Raw genomic sequence first — 10,851 nt, 5'->3', positions numbered from 1 at the left:
GAGAATGTTGGTGCGAAACGGTCGGCAGGTTGACCGGATTGCTGCTGCCACTGGCCCTCGGTGGAAAAAGAGCGGACAAGCTGGCGGCATTCCTCAGCATGTCGAGCAGCTTCAGACAGCGGAGTACTTTCGGACGCATCAGGTCGATATGAAAGAATTGTAACGAACGTATTAGATGGTTCTCGGCCATATAGGAGAAAATATGGGGGAAATCCAGTAGTTCTTGGGCCGCAGAATTGTATGCATACGTCACGATAGAGAGAACTTGGTCCCAATTTGAATGATCAGAGGCGACGTACATTGATAGCATATCACCAAGAGTACGGTTGAAGCGTTCTGTCATGCCGTTAGTTTGCGGATGGTACGCTGTACTTGTGCGGTGAATGATTCGGCATTCGTCGAGTAGTGCCTTCAAAGCATCGGCAAGAAAGGCGCGGCCTCTATCGCTCAGAAGTTCGCGAGGGGCACCGTGGCGCAGAACGAAATGGCGTAATGGCACGTACACACTAGCGGCAAAACGCGCGCGGCGCGCCGCCGGCGGCAAAACGCAGCAGCGGCAGGGCGGCCACACCAACCGGCGGCGCGCCGCTGCGGCAATCACGTGACAGACTAGGCTCCTCTCCCCTTCTCGAACTATCCGGGAGCTCACGCGTGCAAATGATAGTGCGAAACGAGAAACAAGCGGTCGGGCGGGTCCGCATGGCACCAGTTTCCCGCACGCACGTCACGGAAGCGGGCCGCTCTCATTGGTCTCCTTCATCCGCGGCACGCGGCAAACCGCAAAAAATCGGTCCAGGAGCGATCCCTGCCGCGGCAACAAAAACCCGTTTCGCGGCTGCTTTCGCGGCGCGCGTCTTGCCGCCGGCGGCGCGCCGCGCGCGTTTTTCCGCTAGTGTGTACGTGGCATAACAGAAACGATGCAACGTCGCGGGCGGTGGCAGTCGGCAGAGCGGCGGTTTCAGCATAACGGGTTAAGTGATCCACGGCGACAATAATCCAGCGGTTCCCTGCTGGAGTGGATGGTAGCGGTCCATATATGTCAAGACCAACACGATCAAAGGGATGACTAGGGCAAGGAAGGGGTTGTGACGGGTAGACTTGTCCGGGAGGTAATTTACGGCGTTGGCACTGAGTACAGGAGTGAACGAACTTTCGCACGTAGTTATACATGCCGCGCCAATAAAATCCGAGGCGTAGTCGAGCGTAGGTCTTGAAGAGGCCGGCATGTGCGCGCTGTGGGTCCGCGTGGAAAGCGTCGCAGATACACTGTAAACACAAATTAGCCCATATGGGCGTTTTAACAGCTGACATGCCCTTTTTCCTCCCAAGCTCAAAACAGGTACTCCCACGAGATGGAGTAAAACAAGCTAGAACCTTTATTTTACCCTCGACCTCATTCAGATGAACATTAAGGGGATGTTGCGGTAGTAAAATGGGGGTTCTCAAAAAATAACTGGCGTTGGGTAGATAGGGAGTGCTGAATACGCCCATATCTAACCCGAGCCAAACAGCTAAAGAACAACTCAGCCGCCAGGTGCCGCCTGCCATGACCAACATGGCTGTCACCCCGAGCGACAATATCAGTATAATTTCTGCACTCAGATTCAAAATATCCCGCGCAATGTGCGTCCGCGCTGTTTTTCTGTTTGGAGTAGCCGCGCTAGCGCTGCAGGCGCTGCAGAGAATGCCGCGCCAAACCCGAAACTACGCCACCGTACCGAAACCTCGAAACGCCGCGCCGACGGGTCTTCGGAGTGAGTGCGCTCGAAGCGACCAAGCGGCAGCCATTACCACCAGCGCCGGCGCATTGTTCTGCCGTCGTTGGTGTCTCCCGCAGTTTCGAACAGCCAAGACTCCACGGTAAGTGATTTTCAACGACCGCTGCACGTTCTGTGTGTGCATATGTGTTCAGGGGCGCTGATACGAGTTATTGAAGGCCTCAGTGCAACAGTTGGCCGTCCCGAACCATTTTGCAAACTTTGCCTTGCAGGATCACCGTGTTTGTGCGAGCTTTGTCGTATTCGAAGCGAGTGCTTAGAGTGGAGCGAGAGTAGTTAGAAAACATGATTTTAGATGATGAGGAACTTTGCGATGTCTTTGAGGTCTGTTAATAGGATGGCTGTGAGCGTTCTTGATGTTTCCCCAAGCGCAAGCCACTACGTGCAGTGCACTACGTACGTGCAGAGAAGTTACGTGCAGTGCGGGGTGAGCTAAGCCGCCAAGCTTCGCCGCCTAACCGCGGCCTTAAAATGTGTCAACTCGTTACTGCGACGCGCGTGTGTGCGGGTTTCGGCGCTTCTTTGTGCGCGGTATCTGCTAGCTGCCGCCTACGTGGCGCCAATCCCCTCGTACGCTTGTGTGCGGTAGGTCGCTTACTAAGCGTGCACTGTGTAGATTTGCCGGTACGCTCCGGGCCGGCGTCTGTCTCTTTGCGCCCACGCCGCTGATTGTGCAGGCAGTGCGCGATTGCTGCGCCTAGCCGCGCAGCTTGGGGAGCCAGCACCCGTCGACTTTGGTCTTTAGATTACCGTTCACATTACCGGATACGCCGTCACTCTACCCTTCGCGGGCAGAAAACGATGCGGTTGGCTTGACCAAACATTAATTTACGCGACAGCGTTGGCGGTGATAGGTCACGGGAACGTAGCGCGGTGGCTGTGTTATTTGCTGATGCAGTGACTACGCCTCCCATGCAAGCACTATGCAATATCTATATAGTCGGCGATTGTACACTGTTATTATTCGGCTGCCCGCTCTGTGCACTGGATGCCTTGTTTAATGTTTGTTTTGCTGCTGCACCATTGCGTACAGATATTCAGTTTTGATTTCTACATACCAAATTCATACAAAGTCGCCCTTTCAAAGTCAGGATCTTATCACACTTGACAGTGTGATCGTACTGTGCACGAGTAATATTAACTCAATTCCCGCTGCTGGTAAAAAAAAGAATGGCTGGCTGATCAACCCAAATCTGACAAAAATGTGCTTTAGGTCCGCCGTTGTCTATTGTAAAAAGAGATACTACCTTGGTATTCAATGTCAGTGACACTCATTAATTATGCATCCTCTTGACCGAAATAATTTGTCTTGGAAGCCATTCAGTTTATGTGATCAGTAAACATTTCATGGCTTAAGTGCATAGGGGCATGAGTTGGGTAACAGCTTTAGTTGTAAAGAGTAAAGCCTGTTAAAATATAAAATTTTGGCAAGCATAGTTTACCAATAATGTAAGCTGAACAACATACAAAACTCAGCGTAGCAGCGGAAGTAATCCCGTATTAACTTGCGGCCAGCTGTTGCGTGCTCTATGTAACATTGCTGTGTCTAATTTTTCACTTGTGTTTCAAGACTGCAGCCGTTTCATTGCCAGCTGTAAGGATGAAGCAGCTTCATAGCCGGACATCAGACGCCTTCCAAGTTCCCCTTTTCAGCAACAGAGGCCTAGGTAGGCTCTTACCTAGTTTTTTTTACCCTGTATCTTTTACCTGCAATGGCTAGTTTTGTGGCTTCAGTTAGAGGGAATGCTGTGACACCTGTTCCATGGGACAGAACACATATATAGGCATGTGTGTTCCAGTAAGAAAATAAAAATACTGAAGGAGCCCAACATGACGTATTTGAGGACAAATGTATCATGTAAATTACTATGTGACAAATAAAAAAAACGACAAGACTTGGTGCACAGTGTGCAGATGTGTGCATCAGAATAACGACGAAAGCCTTGTGCAATTAGTTTAAAAAATATTCACTAGGTTGTTTTGTGTGGCATTATTATCATTGTTCTCTATCACATTATTGCAAAACTGTGCTCTCTAGTATTGCGTGTTAAAAACACAGTTCAAGTACATCATTTGCCTTCACCGTCATATGCATAGAACATATGCATATAAACAGAGTGGAATTCTTAAAAAGTTGCTTTGCTTCACCGACCCTAATTTTAGGTCCTTCTCAAGTTTTCACATCTATTTAAAAAAGTATCATGAACACTTTCCAGGGTTTACAGGCAGCTTAAGCACATTGTGCCAGACTGTGAAGAAGCCAAAGAGGTCCTAGTGTCTATAGTGGTGTCTGGTAAATGCAAGTTTCTTGATTGATGCTTTATGCTTAGTACCAATTGGATTAAGTCATGATTTTAGCAAAATGTTTGTTTTCCAGGCAAATGTCATTTGATGTGTGTCCAAAGAACCACACTTTTTAATACAGTTGCTCATTCTCTAAGTCCACTGCTTGGTATTATGAAATGCATGTACCTTGTAAGCATAGTGTTTGGCCTTCAGCTTAAGGTAGTATTGGCACGCTTGCATGCACATAAAGTAGCATTAATACAAATGTGAAAACACAAGTGATAACACGACACAGCTATGTATAAACATTTTCACATGAGCAGATCACTCAGCGCAATCCTTAGGAAAGTAAGTAAAAATATAATAATGTGCTTATATGATAAACAGTGCTGATGTTTCAGGAGCATGGCCTTTTACCGTCATATACAATAACAGTTCGTTATTTAGGATTATAAAACTATTTGCCTTATTTGTGTCCAACTGCTCTAAATTTGAAAATTCTCGTTGATTGCATTAGGAAGTTTTTGGGAGTGTCTTGAGTCACTGCCAGAATTAAATTTGTAATTGGAGCCATCGTATGTGGGATAACAAAAAAAACATTTTGGAACCAGTTGACTGTTATGCAGTATGCTAAGTGTGCATATTAGAACAGTAACTTATATTTTCATTGTAGACATGTATAAAGTGTGTATGTATACATCTTTAAGTCGTAGACTGTGCAGTTTTATTCAGATGTGTGATTGTGTGGATGTAGGTTCTTCTGTATAGCATTGTCTAGCATTTTTAACAGTACATTAAGGTGTGAAACAAAGAGAAAAATATTGTTCAAACAAAATGGTTGAAGTTTACTCTTAAGAGGCTTAAGCACATTTGGATGACTTTACACCATGTAGTAAAACAAGAATAGGAACTGAGCTGCTCGTCACAACCATATGGCACCAACAAACAATGAAGACAAGGAAAGAAAAAAAGAACAGAAGTGAAGTGTACCAAAGGACAACTCGTTGCTGATGGGAGCTGTATTCACATCTGCATGATGCATGCAATCTTTTATTGAGTTAAAGCAACAGCTCTTCCTCCTGTTCACTTTGTTGCACATTTCTGTGTGTGTACTAAGTCTGGCCCTGGAAGCGTTAGGCAGTGCCACTCGTGGCCTTGGTGCTGGATGTAACACATCCTTCTAACTGTAGGTGTCATGTATTATGTGAACCTAAGTTTTCTTGAATTCATGTACCCTGCAAAAGCTGCACTTGAAACGATATGCTATATACGCCACCATTGCCATGAGTAGCACTGGCTGACAGTCCCATGGCCAGACATTGATTTACCTTGCTTAACTATTCTGCAAAACTGTTTTGCATGCAAATGTGGTGATTAGTATACATGCGAAATGCCTCACAGCATAAAATTTTTGATATGCATCTTACAATTCTTATTATTTTGTTTTAACTCAGGATGCCATTCTACCTGTGCTGCATTGTGTGGCTGACCACTCCAAGGATCTCAGCAGAATCATTACACAGGTGTGTACCTTTGTGATTCTGACTACGGGTATTTTTGTAGTTTACATTTGGTGTAATTGCACAGATGAAATGAAAAACAGATTAAAATATGAGCTGACAGGCACTGTCTCCAAACTTTAGTTACAAAGGCAAATCTTTTTTCACAGTTGTCTTTATAGCAATACAAAAGAACGTGCACATCAAAACACCAGTGTCTAACAAGCAACATCATTGTAGTGTAGAAGAAACCAAAACATCATACGAAAACTTGTACTAAATTAGAGACTATTAAAATGTTATGAGAAACACCATTTCTTAAGAGCGACAGTTTGTGTATTGGAGCCTTGAACTATTTCTCGGGTTACTCTGTCTCGTTTCTTGAACCCAAGTGATGTCTTTTTCTTTTGGTTAGTGATTTTACTCAGACCGCTGCATATTTTGGCGCAGTCGGCGATCAATATCTGTGACTGCTACAAGTGGCATGCCGCGCTCCCCGCGACGAATACTGTGAACAGTACTGTTATTGCGGCAAAAGTGCCTACAGCTACTTCTGTGGAAGATCATGCAAACTGAATAACCTATATAAAAGCATCAGGTGACTCCGCTAAGAGCCTTTTATGCCCTATGCACCAGACTAGGATGCAAGATTTAGGTTATTTTGCAACCAAGACGCCCACATACAACGCTTAAAACATGAATAATGTGGCGAGTTGGGCACATTGGTACATTATTACGAGAATTTCAGCGCAATAAAACAAGGACGACACAAAGAAACGACCAGGACAAGCGCTGAACTTGCAACAGGTTTTATTGTAGCGAATTTCACATATATATGCACTATCCAACAAAGACGTCATTATCTGCACATGCGTAGAAATACCATCTCTTTATCTGAGAGTTGTATCGATGGCATGCTAACACACCTTTCCTCTAGCCGGGCAATACGTTCTGCTTCAACAATTTCTCAAGTGAAGCGCGACTTGCTCTTCATAATGACAGACGTGTTATGTATGTCAGGTGAACAATCCTTACATGTTACACATTGCAAGCCAGGAAACCTTGTCTTTCCCTTCATGCGCGTTTTTCACATAGTTTGCATGCTCCCTAACACTTATCCTAAGATTGACGCATCTCCCAGTTTGGCCAACGTACACCTTTCAGCATCTTAGAGGGATTTCGTAGACTACACTTTCTGCACAATCAACAAAGGGTGGAGGGTGCCTATGTGTTGTGCCGCAGGCTTGCTCCTTTCTTACCTATGGGTCGGTCATTGTGCAGAGCTTGGACAGCCTGTTAGGTGCAGTGAATACGACTTTTACGTCGTACCGCTGGGTCACCTTTTTCAGGTGGCCTGAAAGCTTGTGTACATACGGTATCACAGCTACCTTCTGCCTGCACGGTGATACTGTATGTTCACAAGCTTTCACACAACCTGAAAAAGGTGACCCAGCGGTACGACGTGAAAGTTGTATTCACCGCACCTAACAGGCTGTCCAAGCTCTGCACAATGACCCACCCAGAGGTAAGAAAGCAGCAAGCCTGTGGCACAACACATAGGCACCCTCCACCCTTTGTTGATTGTGCAGAAGGTGTAGTCTACGAAATCCCTCTAAGATGTGGAAAGGTGTATGTTGGCCAATCTGGGAGATGCGTCAACATTAGGTTAAGCGTTAGGGAGCATGGAAACTATGTGAAAAACGCGCATGAAGGGAAAGACTTTCAAGGTTTCCTGGCTTGTCATTGTTTAACATGTGAGGATTGTTCACCTGACCTACATAACACGTCTGTCATTATGAAAAGGAAATCGCGCTTCACTCGAGAAATTATTGAAGCAGAACATATTTCCCGGCTAGGGGGGGAGAAGGTGTGTTAGCATGCCATCAATACAACTCTCAGATAAAGGTCTTTCTACGCATGTGCAGCTAATGACGTTTGTGTAATGAAATATATGTGAAATTGGCTACAATAAAACCTATTGTAAGTGCAGCGCTTGTCCTGGTCGTTTCTTTGTGTCGTCCTTGGGTGTTATTGCGCTGCAGTTCTTGTAATAATGTGCTGTGGCTTTTTTTTCTTCTTTTTGAGTCTGTTGTTTAAAAGGTCATTTTCCTTTTCAGTGTGTTAGATAAAGTCAGTCACAGGAAGGTCGCGACTATATTTTGATTTCAGCAACCCTTTATGTGACTTGACACAATTCCTTCACACGTTGCAACCAAGCTTATTTTTTAAATGTATGCCTTTCTTTCAGCATGGAAAAAAATCTTACATGAAACAAGGTGATAAGTACTGCTTATGCATTTGTACGATATTCCGACAGAAAGGTGAAAAGTAATAAATCTATGCTTTCATAAATTGTCTACCTAATCTACAAAATTTCCTAATGGGAATAAGACAAATTCATTTGTTTGCACTAGCCTATAACAGAAACAAGAAATTACAAACTTAGCTTTTAAGAGGGCCCTGAAAGGGGCCCAAGGGGGCAGTTGGTGTGCGCGTCCTCTTTTCTAGCGCAGCCATCGCCGCACATGGCTGTCGGTGCAGCTGAGCACATATGCAGCCTGCGCACCTTGTTCTAGAGGTAATCTGCTGCGTGTGCAAAGAGTGGGCATGCTGACATGGTGTGGGATTATGTGCATTGTCTTCCCGCTTTGCGAGCACCACTATAACGTGACAAAAGCAGCGTGTGGCCATTTGGTTATCCCAATTCTGGTGTAATGGCACCACAAAAAGTGAACGAAGATGTGCACACATGACACAAGCCTCAGCTCTCACCTCAAGCTTTATAATCAAGAAACAGACAATATATAATAACAAGTGGTGATATGATGCGATGTTATCTATTAAAATTTTTCGTGCAGTGCAACTGATAGATGACTGATGCATTTGTCATTCTTTTTAAGTTTCAGAAGCCACAATTGCCTGGCATGTTGTCTGGTCATGATGCGTGGCTACAATGTGAGTTTTGTTGAACACAGTACTGCCGCCACATTTGTTAGTGTTTCACAATGCATGAGGGCAGGTTGTTTCACACAGATGAGTCATGCTCCCCCAATCACGCATTAATACAGCATCCCATCTGTCCAATGTAGGCACAACCTTTTGAGGACTCCAGACTGTACACAACACTTGTGGCCTAGTTTGCCGGATGCATATTATGCCGTAAGCCACAACCAACCTTCTTTATTTTTTGACTTCTGCCTTTTTTTGTCACAGCACAAAACCGTCCTAACAAGGGCCTGTGAAAAAATGATTTGCACAACTGAATTAGGCATGACGATGGAATATAATGAATGAGATGAGCCAAGTAAAAAATGGTCGCAGTTGTTTCGTATGCTTTTGTGCTTTTGATTGGCAAAAGCGCATTTGGTCCCTATGGGCTAAATGCTTTTCTTTCTGTAGGAAGCTTGTGAACAGAGATTTGCTCTGATGTGAGAAAAAATACTGCAGCCAGGAAAACAATTTGGTTGTTGCATGTGGCACGATTTGAAGGAGGTGATGCACTGTGCAACAGAGGTTGTGTACAGTTGGCCATGGCCATCTTGTTATGCCTATATTGTATTAATTTGAGATTGGGGTGAATCGGGTTTGTGCCGAACAAATCTCATCCGCACATTGCAACATACTGCAAAAAATGCTGGTTCATTCTTGTGTTCCACAAAACTCGTTATAGCCTAAAATTATGGAACTTGGACATCATAACAAGCACAATGGAATGTGGACCCAAAGAGACACAGACTGGATGGGCGCTAGTCTATATCTCTTCTTAGTGTTCGCGTTCTTTCCTGTTTGTTATGATGTCCAAGTTCTGTTATCACAAACAAGCCTAAACTTCTGCATTGAACAGAAATTATGACCAGAGAGTACATAAGATAATTAAGCTTTGGCAGATTCACAATGCAAAGGACAAATGCATCGCTCATTCTCAGTTACATTGGATGAAGAAATTGTTTTTGAATGAATGACGTCACTTCATATCACCACGTGTTATGTGCGATTTCTGTTTTGTTATTAAAGCTAGAGTTGAGAGTAGGCACTTGTGTCCTGCTTGTCATCTTCGTTTACTTTCTGTGATGCCATTAAGCCAGAATAAATCCATGACATGAACTGCCAGTCCATATAGCTCTACATTGTATGCAGTATGGCTGCTGGCCTGACTTTGACAAGTGCGAAGTAGCAGTAAAAACTTCAGAAGAGTAGAACTTTGGGCCAGTTGGTGATGCATATTAGAGTACGGTGAAGTGCAATAGATGGGACAATGTGAGGTGAGAACAGACGGGCGAAGCTCTACTGACAACTGTGAACGTTTATTGGAAAATTTTGCTGCACCAGGACAATGCGCGCATGTGCCCAAGACACCTGAAACCAAGCAACAAACAAAGCAGGCACAAAAAAACAAGGAAATACGGCAAAAATTGCTAACAACATGTGCACGATCTCTTCTTCAAACGTGATAATTGGGAAGCATGTGTATGCTGTCAACTGCTTACAACTGGCACAAGAGACATCAAAAATGAAACAGAAGTAGAACTAGCTTAACTGTGGCTACCTGTGAATAGCGCTTCTTTGTTTAAAGTGCCACCAAAGCCACGCTAATTTACGTATCAGATCCTGAATTGAAAATAATTTTCAATTAACACTGCTTCGAAAAGCTCGCATTCTAATTTTGTTTTTCCATGGCCTACAACTTCCGCATTCTTCAACTACATATAGCAACTGCAACATTTGCAGTCCAAGGCAAGATCCAACCTCTTCTTCTTATTTCAAACAACTGAAGTGCTGCCACAGCCTGTCTTTTCAGGTACTGGCCAGTCTGTCGCCAAGTAACATGACCGCTGCTTGAAGGAATTCTGCACATGACAGAAGTAGCGCATGAGACATACTGATACTCGTGTGTCGTCGTACAGTATTTCCTTACTCGACTACCCGTAACGCGTTTGCACAGTTGTGCCAACTTGCATGTGCAGGAAAACACAGGTACCACCCCATACTTCCCTGTGACTTCATCAGTTGTGTGAAACCTTATGCACATAAGTGTTGCCCCCTTGAAGGGGTGGATGTGTTGCTGAGGTTTCACACAACTAAGGAAGTAGCAGGGAAGTATGGGTGGATCTTGTGTTTTCTGTGCCATGCAAGTCGGCACAACTGTGCAAATGCGTAGCTGGTAGTCAAATTAGGAAATACTGTATGACGAAACGTGAGTGTCAGTATGTCCCATGTGCTAATTCTGTCGCGTACAGGATTCGTTAAACTGTGGTCATGTTTACTTGGGACAGACTGACCAGTGCTGA

At 44.6% G+C, this 10,851-nt stretch overlaps 1 long non-coding RNA gene across 2 annotated transcripts; it reads left to right on the top strand.

Moving 5' to 3' along the window:
• The first annotated feature begins 1,268 nt into the window (after positions 1 to 1,268).
• LOC119454468 (uncharacterized) lies at positions 1,269 to 8,870 on the top strand. Of its 2 annotated transcripts, XR_007465135.1 has the most exons (4): positions 1,269 to 1,860; positions 3,349 to 3,445; positions 5,519 to 5,587; positions 8,464 to 8,870. It is a non-coding gene; the product is annotated as an uncharacterized LOC119454468 (long non-coding RNA). The 2 variants fall into 2 exon arrangements; XR_005192580.2 differs by lacking the exon at positions 8,464 to 8,870 and having other exon boundaries at positions 5,519 to 6,398.
• The last annotated feature ends 1,981 nt before the right edge of the window (positions 8,871 to 10,851 follow it).

This window comes from Dermacentor silvarum, chromosome 1, assembly GCF_013339745.2.
Source record: "Dermacentor silvarum isolate Dsil-2018 chromosome 1, BIME_Dsil_1.4, whole genome shotgun sequence".
NCBI lineage: Eukaryota > Metazoa > Arthropoda > Arachnida > Ixodida > Ixodidae > Dermacentor > Dermacentor silvarum.
The sequence above is the reverse complement of the archived record's forward strand: the minus strand, read 5'-3'. Positions and strand labels throughout refer to the sequence as shown.